At 41.4% G+C, this 20893-nt stretch overlaps 1 protein-coding gene across 2 annotated transcripts in view; it reads right to left on the minus strand.

Annotated features, from left to right (window-relative positions):
* PPARA (peroxisome proliferator activated receptor alpha) overlaps positions 1-20893 on the minus strand; it is a 48998-nt gene that overhangs the window by 21320 nt on the left and 6785 nt on the right. The window contains exon 3 of one of the 2 annotated variants that reach the window (XM_064142305.1): positions 20645-20761. The gene's annotated coding sequence lies outside the window, so the exon portion shown is untranslated. The remainder of the gene's footprint in view (positions 1-20644; positions 20762-20893) is intronic. The other variant, XM_064142306.1, reaches the window with a different exon arrangement.

Below are 20893 nucleotides of genomic sequence, written 5' to 3' on the forward strand. Positions count from 1 at the left end.
TTTAGCGTGAGGGCAGTGAACACTGGAACAGGTTGTCCATGGCGGTGGTTGGGACCCCATTTCTGGAGATATTCAAGGTGAGGCTCGACAGGGCTGTGAACAACCTGCTGGAGTTGAGGATGTCCCTGCTGACTGCAGAGGTCCCTTCCAACCCAAACCATTCTGCAATTCTGGTGATTCAATGATTTCTTTTTCAGGTACATACTCCAACTTCTTTTTGCTTTTGCATGGAAATATCACTCCTACAGTGGTTTCCAGTGTCTTCATCACAGGAGTGCAAAGTAAAACAATTAATTGAAAAGAAAAAAAACCTGCATTCCATAAAGGCTTCTGTTGTACAATCTGCATCCTTCTAGATGCTTAATGTTAAAGTACTTATATTAGACTTGGCAAAACTTTAAATTGATTTTCAGACTATTCAAATATTTCATTATTTAATTGTATATCCCCAAGCACCAAATCTAAATGACCTTTAAACACACCCAGGGGTGGTGATTCCACCACCTCCCTGGGCAGTCTCTTCCAATGCAAGAGTGGTCACTCTTTCAGGAAAAAAGCTGTCCTCATGTCCAGCCAAAATCTCCCCTGGTGCAGCTTGAGGCTGCTTCCTCTTGTTCCATCACCAATTCCCTGTGAGAAGAGATCAGCACCTTCCTCTCTCTATTCTTCTTTCAGGCAGCTGTAGAGGGCTGTAAGGTCTCCTCTCAGCCTCCTCTTCATCACAGTAAACAGTCTCAGCTTCCTCTGCCACTCTTCATCAGACTCATTCTCCAGACCCTTCCCCACAATAGCTGCTCTTCTTTGCACCCATTCCAGACCCTCGATGTCTTTCATACGTGGAGGTGCCCAAAACTGAACTTGGCACTCAAGGAGTGGCCTCATCAGTGCTAAGTACAGTGAGACAATCCCTGGCCCACTCCTGGGCCACTGGCTTTCCGTGCCACCTTGGCACACTTCTGGCTCATGTTCAGCTGCTTTTGATCAGTACCCCCATGCCCCTTTCTGGACAACTTTCCAGCCAGTCTGCCCCAAGCCTGTAGCATTGCATGGGGTTGTTGTGCTGCAGGTACAGGACCCAGCACTTGGCCTTGCTGAATGACTGTAGTGGAACATCCTACATACCCATTACTCATTCTGAGCCAAGTGAATAGACATAAAAATGTTAACCTGTGTACCTGGTTTTAAAGAAATCCTGCTGAAGCTAAAAAAATAAAGTTTCCTTAGAGAGCATCCAGCTAGATTCTCTTTCTTGCAATCCACGACAATAACAATGACAATATTTAGCTTGCAGCAGACTTTTCAACTCCCCAAACCACTGCAGAGCAAAGACACAAATTCTTTTTCCCCTCTAATGTAATACCTGGAAGGCCAAAGATAAAAAAGCAGCAGAGATGAACACACGGCAAACCCCAGAGCTTCTACTCATTTTTTCCCCCTTCAATTCATGTGCTAAAATGGAGCATACACTGAAGACTCCAGAGCTGCAATGGTAAAGTTTGCAGGTGTTCACCGTATTTTGACTATTAAAACCCAGAAAAATACAACAGCCAGCACTGAAGGCTTAAGACTGAAAAGAATCACAAATTACAAGACTCATATCTCTTACTACATGACAAACAAAATAGAATTCCACTCTCCCTTCTTGAGTAGAAAAGAATTGACAAGCTGTCACTATTATTAATCTGCCCTGTCATACTTCAAGCACTCTTAGTACAGATTGATTTGCCCTTCCAAACAGGCTAGTTTTCACTGGAAAAGGGAAATACCTCTTATACCACATAGCCTAACAAATAAGAACATCTAGGAGACGAAGAATGGGAATTCATCCAGGATTTCTCCCAGTAGTTACAGAACAACAGGCACGTCACTGTTGATTTGGACTTGGAGGTGTCATGTTGCTACCCTATCACTCTGCACAGCTTGGCTGTATTTAAAAATAACTGTCAAATTAAGTTATCCTCTTTGCTACATTAAACACTCTTTAGGACATTGTACCAGATTGCCAGCACTGTAATAGAATATTTCTGAGTCATGTGAGCGCATTCATGCACATCTCAACTCCATTCTGCAGGAAGCAGCTGCATGGTTGGTACAATTCTTATGAGCATCCAAGCAATACTGAGCATGATGCCTAATTATTATATTGGAAAATTGAAACCAATTAATTTCTTTCCAGTAGAGGGTTGGACTAGAGTTGCTCTCAATTACAGACTCTCCAGATTTTCCACCATCTGAAAATGGTTAGTAAAAGAAATTCTATTTGTCATTTTCTTTTAAAGCTCAAAATTTGTCTTATCTCCAAAATCAAACTTCCTCTCTCTTATAAATCCTACCAGCTTGGAATCCAGCAAAATATTAAGAAATTTCTATATTTAATGGAATCCTATAATCACTAAAACTGGAAAAGACCTCTAAGATCATTGAGTCCAACAGTAACCTAACTACCATGACCACTAAAAACCATATCCCAAAGCACCACATCTACAGCTTCTTGAACATCTCCAGGCATTGCAACTCCACCACCTCCCCATGCAGCCTGTCCCAACACATCACCACTCTCTCACGAAAGAACTTCTTCCTCATGTCCAAACTAAACCTCCTCTGGCACAACTCAAATTCAGTTCTTCGCATCCTGTCACTGGTTACTTGGCACAAGAGACCAGCACCAGCCTCACTCCAGCCTCCTTTCAGGGAGCTGTAGAGAGCAATGAGGTCTCCCCTCAGCCTTCTCCTCTCCACACTAAACAACCCCAGCTTCCTCAGCCTCTCCTCTTTTGATGCCCTCCAAACCCCTCTCCAGCCTCATTGCTCTTCTCTGGACACCCTCCAGCCCCTCAAGGTCTTTCCTGTCCTGTGCCACCCAGGACTGAACCCTGCGCTCAAGTTCTGACCTCACCAAGACCAAGTACAGGGGCACCATCACTGCCCTACTCCCGCTGCACACACTGGATTTGGTATAGGCCAGGATGCCCTTCACCTCCTTGACCACCTGGGCACTCTGATGCCTCATGTGCAGCCACCCACCGGCACCCCCAGATCCTTTTCCGCAGGTTGCTTCCCAGCCACTCTGCCCTAAGCCTGCAATGTTGTCTGGGGCTGTTGTGACCCAAGTGCAGGACTCAGCACTGGTCCTTGTTAAACTTCATCCCACAGGCCTCAGCCCATGAATTTAGCCTGTCCAGATCTCTCTGCAGAGCTTTCCTACCTGCTTGGCAGAAGACATAAAACAGAAATTAAAATGACTGTAACATGCATGACCTCAGTTATTGAGGAAGAATAACAAATTAGAAATTATATGAACAAGAACTCTAAATAAAAGATCATTTAACAAATTTAAGAGTGTCTTTGGAACGTACAGTCACACATCAAAGGAACAGCACAAATCACTGAAGATTATCTGCCAAAGATTTTATTGCTAAAACATCTGTGTATTGAGACCAATACTTTCAGCCTCATGCAGGCTCAAGATGCAGAGGAATTGTACAGATGCAGAGTGCCTCACGAAACAGGATTGTCACCGAGTTTGAAAGAATAAATTGCAAACCTTTCTGGGTAACCTCAGCTATCATTCTCAGCCAATACCTCGCTCTTGAATATCTTTGCACAGTTTATCTGTTGAGGCAGCAAGAACCAGATCAGCAACAGCTGGAACTAGCTGCTACTTCATACAATTCTAGAGGGGTTTAGGTTGGAAGGGATCTCAGAGCTCATCTACACCAACCTCCCCACCATAGACACAGACAACTCTCAACTAGACTCAGCTGCTCAAGGCCTCATCCAACCTGGCCTTCAACACCCCCAAGCAGGAGGCATCCACATCCTCCCTGGGCAGCCTATTCCAGTCTTGGCACCCTCACACTGAAGAACTTCTTCCTAAGCTCCAGTCTAACCCTGCTCTCCCTCAGCTTCAAACTATTCCCCCTTATCCTGTCTCTAGACACTCTCAGGAAAAGTCCCTCTGTAGCCTTCCCAGAGGACTTTTTCAGCTACTGAAAGGCAGCTCAAAGGTCCTCCTGGAGTCTTCTCTTCTCTAGGCTGAATAACCCCAGCTCATTCAGCCTGTCCTCACAGTAGAGATGCTGCAGCCCTTGGGTTTTTGTTGCCCTGTCTGGACTCTCTCCACCATCTCTGTGTCGTTCTTATGCTGGGGACACCGGACCTGCAAGTAGGATTGGAAGTGAGGTCTCAGGAGAGCATACTCAAGGGGCAGTAACCCCTCTCTTGACCTGCTGCCCACATCCCTCTGGATGCAGCCCAGCACAGGACTGCCTTCTGGGCTGCATGAGGTCGCTGCCAGCTCAGGGTGAGCTCCTCTCAGTTATCTAAAAGAGTCCAACATACTACATTACGTGCTGATATTCCTGATAGAACTGGAAAATACTGTGCTCCAGTTGAGAAAAAAAATCACTTTTCTGCGTTTGTAAGAACAAAGTTGAATTGCTGTCCCTGTGACATGGCTGTTTTGTGCTGAGGGACTAGAGCAAAGAAATGCTGACGACATTTACTTTGGTAACGATAGCCAAGAGTAACAACAACTGTTCTCTGGAAGCTGCCAAATCTGTCTCCTTAAGCAGTCACTAACAGAAAAAGGAAGAAAGGAAAGGCAGAGCACATGCTTTGCACTGCTCCTCCAATGTGCTCTTCACCAAGTTCTCCCAGGCTACAGCAGTTGTTGATGGCACAGAAACATGATACCCCTCTCCAGATCTGCACCAGTACCCTGCCCCAGCAGAACTGTGGTGGTTCCAGGAGGCACTGGGCTCTTTGCACACACAGCGATATGAAACATGTACATCTCTCCAAGTGGCACTTCTTGGGGCAGCATATTTTTACTAGATTAAGTGAGCCTTGAAACAAAACAGGCATTAATGAGTAGGAAAGCAAAGGAAAGGCTTGATAGCTGAACTCTGAACACAGCAAATGCTGCACCAGGAGCATGTTTATGGCCCTGTTTGCACCATACTTTTTCAGTCTTCCCAGCTGAGTTTCTACCAGAACAACCTACACCTAGTGAAACAGAACTGAGTTCATACCAAACCTACAGCTAGTGAAAGAGAACTGAGCTCACACCAAAACAACCTAAAGCTAGTGAAAGAGAAATTAGTTTATATTTGAACAGCCTGGCAGCTAGTGAAACATAAATGAAATGCTTATTAACTATTAAATTATGTACCCTTTTGTACTTTCAAACACTACTAGTAAATTACAGCTGCTTAATAATTATGTCTCTTGTCAATGATTAACCAACTACCTTAGCAAGCAGAACTATTACATAGCCACTTCTGGAGACTGTCAAAATACACAAAGATCTTCATTCCTGAAAGCTTTAATTCACGTTTCTTTTTCAGAAGTACAGAAAACTTGGATGTAAAACATCTGGTAGTCATGCAATAAACTATTTTGTGCATGCTTACATTGGCAATTTTCACTTAATATGCATTAATCCTTGCTTGTATGAAAATGAAGCTTCTAAAAGAAAAAGAGTATTGAGTATGAATTTCATTGAATATCCACACAGAGTATTTTGCTGTACAAAATAAGAACCATAGACACGGTAGGTGCAGTGTGATGACTCTACTCAAGCAACTGTGTAAGTCAATATTTTTTCTTGCTCTTAAGACCTGAGTTAAAAAAAGTGCCACAAAGAGATTGGCAGAGGATATTATCACTACTTTAGTCTGCACACCTCCTTTTCCTACAGTCACATAAAAACACACACAAAGTAAACTGAAAACGAGAGAATGTGACATACAAAACTAAGCAGTTTCATGCAATGATGGTTTTAAGGACAAGCAGGTTTTACTGGTGCCCTCTCAGCCCTGTTATCTCAGAAATGCCTATTTTCAGAAGTCCTCTCCCCTCCCCACCACATTGCAAGTACCCACTGAGCAATTTACCTGTAAACTTGAAACAGCTCTTAAAGAACTCACCATGAGATTAGCAAACAAAAACACCTAATCGTGGAACAATGACGAGGAATTTGCTTCATCTCGGGAAAGCGATGGTGGGAAACTAACACACATTTAACACTTGTCACGCTAGGGATAATCCCTGCAAGGAAATAGGAATCGGATGCAAAGGTCTCTGAGATGCAAAGGTCTTTGAGAAGCGGTACCAAAGTCTGGATTTACTACATAAACAAATTGATCGTGTAAAAGGTTTGCTTGCAAAGGTTAAAGTTGAGACAATCATTACCTCTAGGTCACTTTGAGAGTGTTGTGGCTGAAGACTGCACATGCAAAACTACTAAGTGCAGTAGATCCTTTTAGGAAACTCAGGTGAATAGGCAGAGCCTGAAATATGTAAGCTACAGAATATTTACAATATCCTGACTCAATATGTAAAAACAACTGAAAAGAAAAATCACTGAAAATTAACCTGGGCACCTAAACTACAAAGCCTATCACCCTAACTGGGAAAAGATGCATGTTTTCTCCTCTGCCCTGCCACAGTTGAGTCAGTCTTCATACTTTGATATCTTGCATACTAGTAACAGTTGGTATTTTACAGAGTACTAAGAAATTAAAACAAAGCAAATCATATCCCAGGTTGTACCAAGAGGAGTGTGGGCAGCAGGGCAAGAGAGGGGATTCTGCTCCTTGACTCTGCTCTGCTGAGAATCAATCTCCAATACTGTCCTTACAATATGCAAGGACATACTAACATAAATAACACCGATCATATATCAAGAAGAGGACTACTAACAGTATAACACAACATCAGAATACAAATTCTGTAGAGAGAACAACCAAGAGTTGTCAAAGAGGGGGTAAGCACACCATACATGAAGGACTTCTTATGCATTCTTCAAGTGCAAAGCATCCATAAATGCAGAATGTGCATAAATAGACATTTAAAGCTCTAGAAACATCTGTTGAAGTCCCCCACAATCAAAAGGCTAAAATCTCAATGTGCATAAGAGCAACACTTAAAGGCAAGACATACAAAATCATCTTGGACTGCAAAGACAAATATGAGAACTTTTAATTGCAGTATATACAAAGACACAGTTTAAAATTTAGCATATACAAAGACACAGTTTAAAATTTAGCATTTCCACCACTATCACAACATAGAGACTAAAAATCCCCAAATGCTTATTGAAATGATTGACTAACACTGCTCAGCTACAAAAATTTGGGCAGACCCTGCACAGAAACAGCCAAAAAAAAACAACAAAAAAGAGATTGATCAGTCAAGGAAGGGGAGGAAAGCACAGACTGAAAGAAAAAAATAGAACAGTGACATCATCACTAACAGTCACCATTCAACTACTCCACAGTTACTGAGCCAGATTCACTCTCTGCTGGCATCTTCCTGTAGCTTCTTTCCAAGATTTAATAGCACAGAGTAAAGCTAAATCACCCTCAAGCCCTGAGTCTCTGGAGTCTAATTGCCTAGAACATATAAAAGAAAGAGAAATGTCTCTGAACAGGGTAACTCATCCTCCTTTTAAGTACAATATTTTTGCCTTACAGATTCATAGAGTCATGGAACGGGTTGAAAGGGACCTTAAAGATCATCCAGTTCCAACCCCCCTGTCATGGGCAGAGACACCTCCCTAGACCAGGTTGCTCAAGGCCTCATCCAACCTGGCCTTGAACACCTGCAGGGAGGAGGCATCTATGACCTCCCTGGGCAACCTGTTCCAGTGTCTCACCACCCTCACTGTCAAAAAATTTCTTCCTAATCTCCAGTCTGAATCTGCCTTCCTCAAGCTCCTTAACACAGGCCACATCTCTGTAGAGAACAGGGGCCTCCAGTCAGAAGACAGCTATGGCTGTCCTAGCAGTAGTGCTCTGCCCTACCGCATCACACAGTACTGGAGCGTTCCCTGCAGTGCTCCAGGCTCGAGATCCACCCAAATATCTGCTTTGTGCATAATCCCTGCCCACAGCCTCCTCCTCAGCAATCATTCCAATTTGCTGCATTCTCCCACTGCAGCAAGTCTGGCCTCTGCGCTAAGCAGAGCCCTGAGTGCACAGCACAGAACGCAGCTTCTCATCAAAACTTTTCAGCTGCTTTCTTTACTTCCATGATTAGATACTCATGGCCTTATCCAGGGTTTCCTTTCAATTATGTAACACATTCAGTATAGTCTAAATAGGTCTAAAGAATTATTTGTTCTGCCAAAATTGCTATTCAATAAACAGCTAATAAGAGGGCAGTTACAAAATTATTCAGGAGGTAATTAACCTATTTGTCCCATATATCATGTCAAATCACTTTCATACAACTGATGTAGTTAGCAATGGAGAAAAAAAAAGAAGAAAGCAGAAATCAATTTGCAGCAAACTCACGTAAGAAACTTCTAATATCCAAAGGGATTCTCCAGGAAGGCTGCAGAGGGACTTCTCCTGAGGGTGTCTAGAGACAGGACAAGGGGGAATAGTTTGAAGCTGAGGGAGAGCAGGGTTAGACTGGATCTGAGGAAGAAGTTCTTCAGTGTGAGGGTGCCAAGACTCTGGAATAGGCTGCCCAGGGAGGATGTGGCTGCTTCTTGCCTGGGGGTGTTGAAGGCCAGGTTGGATGAGGCCTTGAGCAGCGGACTGTAGCTGAGAGGTGTCCCTACATCAGGGAGGGCTGGAGTAGATGGTCTCTGAGATCCCTTCCAACCTAGGCCATTCTATGACTCTGTGGTAATGTCAAGCATCTCACATGTTTGGATTGAGCAGAACTCCTTGGACTTTACAGAGTCACAATGACAAATGTAAACCAGTACTTTTCAATCACATCACTCCCCTCACCCAGTTCACGGCAAAGCCTCACAAGTTATTTGTGCTGGCTGAAAGGATGGAGCTGAAATGAGCAGCTGGGGAGAGGGCTACATATGCTGCACAGCCAACAATAATTCCCTATTGCCAAAACTTGCAGTAACACACTCCAGAACTTGGAATTCTTCCTATGTTAGAAATAAAAATGTGTATGTCAAGCCTGATGTCTCTCTGAAGAATCTAATGGTTCTGTCACCAGTTGGACCTGTAAACCAGGCATTTGCATTGTCTGAAGTAAATTGGCCATGCCTCCTGGGTCTCTGATGAGAGCTGAAAACTGCTTTACAGATCAGACAGTATCTCAGTCAGGTTAAGCACTCATCTTTTGACAGAACTACAGAAGTGTCAGATATATCCCATAGTCACTCATCATCCTTCCAGCAGTAAAACTCTCACAGAAATCCAGTCAACAGAGGATAGAGGCATTTACTCTCAATTAAAACAACATGCTCCAATAAATAAATAAAATAAAGTAGTAATTCCAATGGTGGAAACTCAAGCTGAGAGCAGAATACAGCTCAAAGAAAGAATTCAGCTGCTTGTAAAAAGTACAACAACATCCTAGCATCAAATGGCTTTCCAATGGGTCATTTTAAATTCAGCAAGCCTTGGTAATGTAACTAAGAACTCATTTGAGAACAGTTTACATTTACACACATGACTTTCACACTGACTTAGCATTAGAAGAAATACTACACTTCTAGGTATGAGAACTGAATGCTGTCTTTAACTTAGCCATTGCTAACCCCTTTAACAGGAGCTGATTTCACTTCATCAGCAACACAGAGGTTTTGCAACATTTGCCTTCAGGCTCCAGAGACAAGGGTGACAAGTCTACCACCTCAACTTCACATCTATCTAAAGTCATGCTTGCTTTCTTCCACATAAATGGGCATTATCTGCATCAAACCTGACATTACTCAATTTGCTCAAATCTGTAAAAGGGGCCTGCTGATAAAAGAAAAAAATCTATTTTACCCATCTCGTTTCTGCAAAAAGGAAGAGACTAATTGTTCCTTGAAATGATTGATGTCAAGCTCCAATAGATTCAGGTCTGCACAGAATACCAATAGAATACTGAGATCTTTTGTGGGTAATTTGTGGGTTGTTGTTCACTGGGTTTTTTTTTGTTGGTCTTGGGTTTTTTTTTGTTTTATTACTGTTTGTTTGGGTTGTTGATGTTTGTTTGTTGTGCTTTTTTCCCCTCCTGTGGGTTGTGGTTTTTTTTTGGGGGGTGTGTGTTTTGGTTTTCTCCTTTAACCATGAGTTTTTGTATCTAGTAAACAGATACTTCAGTGGCTGCTCTAACTATTGGAAGACACAAAATGTTAGGGGTTGGGAGAGACCTTGAAAGATTAGCTAGTCCAGCTCCCTGCCAGAGCAGGATCATCTGGAGTAGGTCACGCAGGAATGCATTCATGAGGGTTTGGAATGTCTCCAGAGAAGGAGACTCCATAACCTCTTTGGGCAACCTGCTCCAGGGCTCCGGCACCCTCACAGTAAAAAAGTTTCTCCTTGTGTTCCCACGGAACCGCCTCTGTTCCAGCTTGCCCCCATTGCCACTTGTCCTATCACTGGACATCAGTGAGCAGAGCCTGGCTCCATCCTCCTGATCCAACAGCAACAGAAATTTGTCCTTCAAACCTTTACAGTTTCTGAGTCATTCCGACAACATCTTGTAGGTGACAAAGCTAAAAGAAGATGGTGTTTAGCACACTGACGCTCCAGTTGTTTGCTGAATGCTTAATTGTGGAGATCACAACTAATGCAAAAAGGCTTGATATGCATCATCTCAGAGGCTGTTTTCTTTACTTGCAAATGAAAAGCTGAGCTTTGATTGACGACTGGTATTTGAAGCAACACAAGGTCACGTGCAGTCAAACACACCATTGATGTATTTGCTATTTGATCCAAGATCCACGGTTGTCTTCACACACCAATGTGTCATCTGAGGATTTGCTTTATTTTTATGACCACATTCACAAATGCAAAGCTCTCTTATTTTCCCTTCATGTGTCCCAAAACTCCTTTCCCACTCATTTGGAAGGCAGCACTGTACAAATATCTGACAAGTGAATTACAGAAGCTAAGATTTTGAGCTGATTAACAGCGAGGGATAACTCAACCTCAGGAATCAGTGCTCAGATTGAGGCTAAATCTGATTATACAGTATGCTCAGAATTAAGAGAGTTTGTTAAAAAAGGAACAGCCCAAAACCTCCATAAAAACAAACTGCATGCACATATTAGATGCCCTAAACTATTATCCATTTATATTTCTAAAAATAATTCATAAAAATAAACTTGAGTGGCGAAATGCAAGATAATTCCAAGGAGTACAGCACTTACAAACAGCCTACACATCTGTCTTGATGTGCTGCTCACTGGAAACTAGCTGCTCAAGACTAAATTGGCATGTTGCAATTGCTTCCTTACAGATGTGAGCACAGCATCTGAAATTGTGCTGTGGCTCCTCTACAATTTTATAACCATATCCTGATAGCCTACAGAGGCTTCATTTGTGGAAGGATAAAGACATCTGAGGGTAAAAGGCAAATACAAATTGCATTTTAGTATGGAAGCTAAATAATCATCTTCAATACAAGCAATTTTTGATGTAAGCCCCTTGCTAAGTCTCCTGCAGAGCACATTCTCACTACATATGTTAAAAATACATTTCAGAGGGTAATGAATTAAAGACATCTGTGCAAGTACAATTGTCAATTAAATTATCATTTCATACACATTGAGGCAGTGCCAGGCAAAACCTTTGGCCATTTTCCATTAAACATATTGACTGTCCTGTTACATAAGCCTCTGCAACTCAGAAGTTTTACTTGTTCCAGTGCTTGTTAAAAAAATAAACAAAGCTCTCCACAACATACATGACCCAGAAAGATATCATCATTTTTACAAGCAAAGCTCTCTAGAAGCTCTTGCTAACAAATATGAATTTTTAGACATACTATATTTATGAAAAGAAATAAAACCCAATTGGTACTAGCAGAGTCAAACATTAAGCCTCTGATACGCTTCCTCAGACTGATAGTATTTTAACATGGCTATGTATGGATACCATAAAATGTGTTCTTATATACTATGATACAAGATGTTTTTCATATAGCCACATATCTTTCTATGTGAAAGCAATTAGTATTAATTGGTACATATTGTTGCTAAGTCCCTATTGAATCATCACAGAATGGCCTAGGTTGCAAGGGACCTTAGAAGTCATCTACTCCAACCTCCCCACCATGGGCAGGGACACCTCTCAATTAGACTTGGCTGCTCAATGACTCATCCAACCTGGCTTTCAACACCCCAGGAAGGAGACAGTTACAGCCTCGCTGGGAAGCCTGTTCCAGAGGCTTGGCACCCTCGCACTGAAGAACTTCTTCCTAGGATCCAGTCTATCCCTGTCCTCCCACAGCTTCAAACCATTCCCCCTTGTCCTGTCTGTAGACACCCTCAGGAGAAGCCCCTCTGCAGCCTTTCTGGAAGATTCCTTCAGCTACTGGAAGGCAGCTCAAAGGACCCCCTCGAGTCTTCTCCAGGCTGAACAACCCCAGCTCCTGCAGCCTGTCCTCACAGTAGAGGTGCTCCAGCCCCTGGGTCATCTTTGTTGCCCTGTCTGGACTCTCTCCACCAGCTCTGTGTCCTTCTTATGCTTTGGATACCAGAACTGGACACAAAGACTGATAGTGACATACTTTTTGAAACTTAGAATTCTTGCTATGTTACAAATGAAAACACCTATTTTAAATTTACATTTATATAGTAAAACTAAGAATGAACTAATTTTTGTTCTATCTGTATATGTATTATTCCAACATGATTTCAACCTTGGTTGCTTTCAACAGGAGAGCAAAGGAATATATCTGTGACTTCAACTGAACACAACCTAATTCAAAGTCATATATATATATATGTGGCTAAAATAGTGTGGACAGAATAGTGTATTATCATGCCACATAATCTAATATCTTAGAGACAGAAAGTGGTTCTGAGTTTGTTGGCTGGTAATGAAATTTTGGCAGTTGTATAGAATTTCTGCATTTTAAACAGCACAGCAAAGGCTTGAGAGCATTAAATTGTGCCAGTTCACAAATCTGAAGGGTAGAATTCATCCTGGTTTTTATTATTGTCAGCAACTCTGGGGAAAAGAAATAAAACCTCATTTAGTTTCTACAGATTCACTCCCAAAGACATGATGTTGTTCATACCACTGCCACCTCACATCATCCTGTCTTGCCTCCCTACTCTTTCCCCTTCTCACTACACTCCTGCAGCGTACCTGAACTACTGACTGTGCAAACAGCAAACATGCTGGAGCTGGTTCAGTCCTTCATGTTGCAACTGGCTGACTCCATGCTGATTGGCAATTGGCAGGCCAAACAGAACAGATAATTGTTGAATCCATATTGCATCATTTCCTCTGCAGAGTCGATAACTTGTTTTCCTTTCTTCTTCCCACTTATCAACTTCCAGAACAATGACAGAACTTTAAAGCCTCTGCAACCACAATTCCCCCCTCTTCTCCTTTGACAAGGACTGAAGGTTCATTTTCATACATCCACAGAATGGTTTAGGTTAGAAGGGACCTTAAAGATCATCCAGTTCCAACCCCCCTGCCATGGGCAGGGACATCTTCCACCAGACCAGGTTGCTCAAGGCCTCATTAAACCTAGCCTTGAACGCCTCCAGGGAGGGGGCATCCATAACCTCCCTGGGCAACTTGTTCCAATGTCTCACCACCCTCACTGTCAAGAATTTCTTTCTAATCTTCAGTCTAAATGTGCCATCTTCAAGCTTCAATCCATTCCCTCTCATCCTATGAATACAAGCCCTCGTAAAAAGTCAATGAATTGTGGAACTGACTTGACACCATGTAGTACAAACAGAATCACAGAGGCGGGAAAAGACCTTTGAGATCTAATATAGCATGAAGATGTCTAATGTAATAAAAAGAACTGTGACCAGCACAACAGGGAAGTGATTCTGCCACTCTGCTGAGAGCCCACCTGCAGCATTGCCTTCAGTTCTGGTGTCCCCAGCATAAGAGGCACATGGAACTGCTGGAGTGGTTCCAGAGGAGGCCGTGAAGATGATTAGAGGGATGGAGAACCTCCCTTATGGGGACAGCCTGAGAGAGCTGGGGCTGTTCAGCCCAGAGGAGAGAAGGCTCTGGGAAGGCCTCAGAGCAGCCTTCGACAAGAAAGATGGGAAGGGATTTCTGACCAGGGATTGCAGGGACAAGATGAGAGGGAATGGATTGAAGCTTGAGGAGGGCAGATTAAGACTGGAGGTTAGGAAGAAATTCCTGACAGTGAGGGTGGTGAGACACTGGAACAGGTTGCACAGGCTGCGAAAGCTGGAGCTGTTCAGCCTGGAGAAGAGAAACCTTAGAGTTTCCTTGGAGAAACCTCCAGGGAAACCTTAGAGTCAGGTTGGATGAGGCCTTGAGCAACCTGGTCTAGTGGGAGATGTCCCTGCCCATGGCAGAGGGGTTGGAACTAGATGATCTTTAAGGTCCCTTCCAACCTAAATAATTCTATACATCTATGAATCTATGAAAGTTATTGGGTGGAGGGACCATACTATGTCCATACTGCACATATCTGACTTTCCAGATTGAAAGAGATGAGAAAACAATCTTGAAGATGGTAGTTTTGAAGTATAACTCTCATTCAAGATACATCTGGACTTTTGCCCCTTCTCTTTTTTTAATGCTGTGTGCTTGAAGTACTTGGTGCATTCTACAATATTTCAGGGCCTCTCACCACAGGACCCCCAATTGTGTATTTTATTAAGAAAAAGACAACTGGCTGTCCTTGAAATAGTGGTTAAATATTCACTTTGGCTGAGAGTTTGTGACCTGTGAGCAAAAATATGAGCTCTTACAGACCTATTGATAGCAACAATCTTTCTGAATAAAGAGCTATTGTTTTTGAACAATACTTTTAATTTAAAAGAAGAATAAAAAGAGAAAAAGGAAAGTTGCATTAAAATTACCTAATGCAATAAGTTGAAAGATGGCGTAGACTTTTTAGCACCTTGATTTAAGATTATGAAAAGCTTCCCTTGAATCTTACCTGCCTTTCTACCACAACCTAGGCCTTGCAATCCTCCTCTTTTAGAATATCCACTCACAACATCCTCACCTGGCAAACCTCCACATTTTGCTACCCTGATCTCATTACACAGGTCCTGCTCAGAACAGTTGAAATGACTCCTCCCCACTTTGCACCTGTATCTCTTAGTACAACAGCTCTCCTGCTTATGACCAGCATCCCTTTAAAAGCCACATGAAGCTTTTTCTTTTCATTTATAGATTAAACTTCCACATCTAAGCTCAGTCTTGTTTTGGCTTGAGACAGAAGTCCAGGTGCTCTGGTACTGACCCATAACTTCATAGAAGGGTTTGGGTTGGAAAAGACCTTGAAGATCATCAAATTCCAACTACTCTACCATAGGATGGGGACACCTTCCACTAGACCAGGTTGGATGATGCCTTGAACATCTCTGCTTGAAAAGCCTGAAGACAAAAAGTACCTTTCTAGGCCCCAGCACTCTTCCCATCCTCAGATCTCAAGTTTCAGTTTTGGCTTTAACCAACACACACTGCTTCAACACTCTTGCAGCTGCCTCACTCCTCTCTTTCATAAACCATCTCAACCCAGCCCCAAATCATCTCCTTCATCCCCACAAGTCTTCTACCTCTGTATCTCTAGGATCTGCACAGCTACACTCTTCTCACCATCTGCAGCCCCATGTGCAATTCATCACCCAACACAACAGACCATGATTATTCACTGTTTGAAAAGCTACACTGGCATTTACATCTGTTTCTGGAAGAGATTCAAGAAGTCTGAATTCTCCTTCTTATCAAAGAAGATCACTTGTTACTTTCCTGGCTTTACTTCCCTGACAAAGATTATTCCCTTGCCCAGACATAATAACAAGACATACTGGATAACCTAAATTTAGAAGGATTTATTTCCTGCAAAAGAGAATGACCCTTCAGACAAGGTATTAGATTTAGGCCCTTTTTGCTGGCAAGTGTCTTCAAGTGAGTAACCCCAGGGGCTTAGCTTCCATGCTCTCCTACAAGTAGATAAAAATCTAATCTCCCATCTAAACAGGGTCTGTAGTTGTATAGTTGACTTACTCTTCACTATCCTGATATTTTACTCATTCCTCCCAAGTATTTTTATAGCCTCTTGTTGCTCAGCTATTACATTTAAATAAATAAATAAAACCTGCTAAAAATAAACTAACTTTGATTTAATGGCATGCCACAACTCAGAGCACCCACAGTGGAATGTGAAACAATTTTTTTCCCACTTTTTGTTGGTGGTGTTTGGTTTTTGTTTTCTGGCTTTTTTTTTTTGGTGGTTGTTGTTAAGAAATAGGTCTTCAGTTTTATATATGTATTTTAGAAATATCACACAAAACCTAATTTACATTGCACTGGCACTGCTGACAGGACTCTTGGCAACAGGTATGAATGCAATGAATCTACATTTTTTGGCAAATGGACATCAAGTGCTTGTACTTCCAAGCTACTGATAGAGGATATACTTGGGACACATGACTTCACAGTTCTAAATCAGGTCACTTTCTACACTACGGAGATCACAAGCCTCATGCTCCTGCATGATCAAAATATGTCCAAAATATAACTAATTATTTCTAAGCTTCTTTCTAAGCTCTCTGCTCATCCTTCATATGACATGCAGGCTGTCTACTTATCCAGTTAACAGCCCCATATTAAAAGCCTTATCACCACTGCTGCCTGTCTGCCACTCCATTTCTCCTCTCCACTTCTTTTAACTAAAGAAGCACCTGAATTAAAGAAAGGTGGAAGAAAAAACAACAGGATAAGAAGAGCTGTTTGAAAAGTCATATAGGTACTTTCAAATACCAGTTTTAATACACTTTGTAAGATACATTTTAGCTGACTGAATCAGTCTCTGAAAAGGCAGTTACAGAGACAGCCCTCTGAGGAGCCAAACTGAAGTTGTTGATTGTAAAATGTTAAGGGTACAGTTAGATAAGTTGACTTAATTAACATAAAAGCTCCCTGCCATCAAAAGGAGATCCCTTCCATATCTCTGTGACATTGTCAGCCCTGTACCTTCCCTCTCCCGTCTTCTTTTCCAGCCACACATCTCCATCCTGCTTGTGCTGGCTGTCACATTTGTCTGACCTCTCTGACCACTTCTGAAATAGTAAATAAAACAAGGCCAAAGCACAGGCTCAAGCCATGCTGTTAAGAGTCCTCTCTGACACCATTTTGGCCCATACCAACTTGGCACTGTTCCGGACAAATGTGCAGGCACGGCTAAGGGGTCATCAAATGCAGAGCAACAAACTGTCCCTTGCAGGCAGGTTGGATGACACCATAATGTTTCAGCAGGAAAACTCTTAGGTGGGAGGTGGAGGTGTGAGATTTTGTGATTTTGTTCTGCGTCCAAAGAATGATTCCGGTCACATTTTATCCCATACTGTAGACATAACTTCAATGAGACAATTCAGCTCAACAACCTGGTTAGAAACACCAGGCAGGACAGAGCCAGAACTAGCTGAACAGATTCACTAAGGGGCAGCAAAAAGGAAGATTCAAAGCACAGGAGTGGCAGCAAAGGAAAAGAAGCATCAAGAGGGAGCCTGACTGATCGATAACAATAATTGCTAGATGAGATCAGGCCATGCTGTGTAACCACATTTCTCACTGTAAGCAGGGCTACCAGGAACAACAGAGAGGGGACATCCTATTTTATTGTTTAGTTAGTTTTAATATTTCTGCCTTCCTTCATACATACACACGTATATATATATGTATGTGCATGCCACACAAAAGAGAGACAAAACAAATGAAAGCTGCAAAGTGAACAATTATATATTCTTAAAGGATAATCACTGCTGCATTACAATCACTATTACAAGATTTATTCTGGGATTTATAACCCTGAGAAAATGCAACTCCTTCTGAATTTGGTTAGAATTATGGCAGCTCACTATGCTGAAAATTAGGTGTCCAAAGCATACATTTAAGTTCATCACTTGACAGCTGTTTGAAGATATTTGCCTATGTACAGCTCCATCTCTATGGAAGCACAGTACACAAAATGTACAGCTGCTGTTTTCTTCAGATGCAGTATCCTGTGCTGCTTGTTTCTTAGTTATACACTAAAGCTGCTACCCAAGTTGCTTCTAATCAGGCTGGCTTGCTTAACTGCACATAGTAGTCGTTTGCTCTGAGGTGGAGAAGAGTAAATAAGTTGTTATATATATATATACACAGAAAAGAGCTCATTTCAGAGGTAAAAACAAACAAAGTCATTATGTGCTCTTCTCTATGGGCAGCTATGTGGAATACAAACACATCACATCATTTTTAAGCTTCACATACATGCAGCACAACAACAGAAGTGGACCTTACGCTTACAAAGCAAAATTTCCAACAACCAGCTGGTCAGAAACAACCACAGAAAGAACTTTCACCTGTTTACATAGCTCTCTTACAGTGAAACCATATCCATTCAGTATCCTCCACTGACAAAGCCCTCCCCACTCAAAATCCTATCACAATGTAGCACGCTTACTCCAAACTGAATGTCTACTTACAGACTAAGAAAAAAGGATTTTAAAAGCCACACTTAACTATTTTCAGCTTTGCTGGGTAAATCTCAGTGTCCAGTATTCTGTACATAATTATACTGGCTACTTTTTGAAATTATTATTTGGACTCTTAATCTTCATCTACAATCTAGTTCTAGCCTCAATGAAAAATATAATTTTCATGCTAGCAATGCATGGTTCTTGTAAGATTGCCCTGGAAATTGCTCACAAGTCAACAATATTCAGCATAACCTCTAGGCTGCAATTTTGTTTTATTTTAACATGCAAGTTGGTTGTAATGGAGAATTCATTGACCCTTCTGTAAAGAATGCTATCAAGCACTGCTTGCTAATAAATCTAGGAGCTGCCAAAGCAGTCTCTTGACACACCTTCTTTTTCTTCTTCCCCCTCAAATCCAAATGGTTCCACATTATATTTTTCAGCCTTACTAATCCATTTTCCATACACGTTGAGTAAAGATGTGAAAAGGCTTTGTTTTGTTTAATGTGAGCCTGCACCATGACTCCAGTGTCACAAACTTCATAACACTCTTGCTGAAGCAGGAGCACTGCAAGTCTTCAATTCCAAATAGCTCTTGCAAATAAACAAGTCCTTCTCACCACCTGAACAATCCCATTCTGGTTTAAATTCAGTGTTGTAGCAATAATTTCCAATAAATAACCATTTAACAGAAAACAAAACATGCATTTAGCACTCTTATTTGTGCAACAAAAAATGAATGGCGTTACAAGCCTGGATGCACATTACAGAAATTACTTAGCCAGTGTTAACGGCTGGATGTGTGGATACAGACAAGAATCTGCCTCCAAATCTCAAGCACAGATTGCAGAATAGTTTAATGGGTTTTTTTGTTGTTGTTTTTAAATCTAAATAACATTACAACAGATTGTGTTACACAAAACACGTCAAACTCTCAACCATTCACAACAATAAATGCTCTCAGCTCCAGGATATTATACACTCCTAGATGAGTAAGAAGTTACTCCACCAGCAGTTAATTTGCACACTGAATAGCAGCTCTGGTTTCCTCACTTACTTCTCAACAAACTGAAAATGGACTGAGATACAAAACCGGGAAAACACTGGACTCACTTTCACTTCATTTCAGCTGCCTGCAAAAAAACATCAAAGGACCTTACAACTTCAGAAGCTGCTAACTACTCTGATTTCCTCAAGGCAGGAATATCTTTGAATAAGTTTCTTTTACTATTTGGAGAAATTGAGTAATTTGTTTATGAATGTTTAAAAATAACCACGACAGTCTATTAGCATTTCTAGAAATGGATAGGTAATTAGCCAAATGCTTACAAGTCTGTATCATACTGTTAGTGTTCCCACAAGCATAAGACAACTCGAAACAATACATGTAGATTAAAATAGCACCACAGAACAAACTATGCCTGTCAGGTAGTTCTTATCTTCATATCTCCATAGTAAAAGAAAAATGCTTTTAGCATTTTAAACCACAGTAAAGAGTCACACAAACCTGTCAGGTAACAAATCAAGGCTCTTAAAATTTGTATGAATCTGTGCACAAGAAGCCCTTCACTGGATACACACAGAGATGATACTTCCTAGATACGTAAAAGACACACGCAATGCACTTATAAATAAATATTGTTTCATAAGCAGAAACTATGAGAACTGGTATGAGGAAGTGGAATAAGATTTGGCAACATCTCAATGCCACATGCAATCTGGTCACACAACCACCTCCTCATATCAACTTAGTGTTTTTAAAATATGCCAAATACCACACTCTGTAAGACTGAGAGACTTCAGTTTTATTTTGAGGACAGTGATGATACAAAGCTTCTAGCCTTATCAGGTAAGTACTTTTTCCTTCAGTGAATATTCAGCATTCTACTTCATAAAAAGTCATCTAGGATTTATTTTTACAGACCTGGTCCTGTGAAATGCTGAGCACTCTGCTTCCAAAATACTAAGAATTCTGACTTCTACTAAATAAACATCCTTATATAACTTTTCATACAAGTCTAACACAGCAATCCATGTTAAAATAAGAGGAAATTTTACTCACTCTGCTCTCCTGACTTTGCTATTTGTTTCCATTTATCAACTGTTGGCACTACTTGCTTAGATTTCTCTCCTCGTTGCTTGACTGCACATTAATCACTCTTTACAGAAATTCTACCTCAAATGTTTTTTCTTCTCTAGTTATTCAAAAACAATGCCAAGACAGCTCCCAGTCACGTATGTACTCACCAGTTCATGCAGCATCTTGTAAGGTTGAAACAGAAGTTGTTTGTTCTCTTTCCATTTCATGTGCATGCTGGTGATAACAAGTGGCCCTCCATTAATAAAAACTGGCTGACATTCTTTCTTTAAAAAAAAATAAATAGAATAATCAATACAATTTCACAGAGCTGATTAACTTTATGTTGGTATCATGTAATTTCATGGGGGTTTTATACCACATTATGTTTTTAAATCACTGAGGCTCTTAATACAAAA

Source organism: Pogoniulus pusillus, chromosome 4 (assembly GCF_015220805.1).
Source record: "Pogoniulus pusillus isolate bPogPus1 chromosome 4, bPogPus1.pri, whole genome shotgun sequence".
Taxonomy (NCBI): Eukaryota; Metazoa; Chordata; class Aves; order Piciformes; family Lybiidae; genus Pogoniulus; species Pogoniulus pusillus.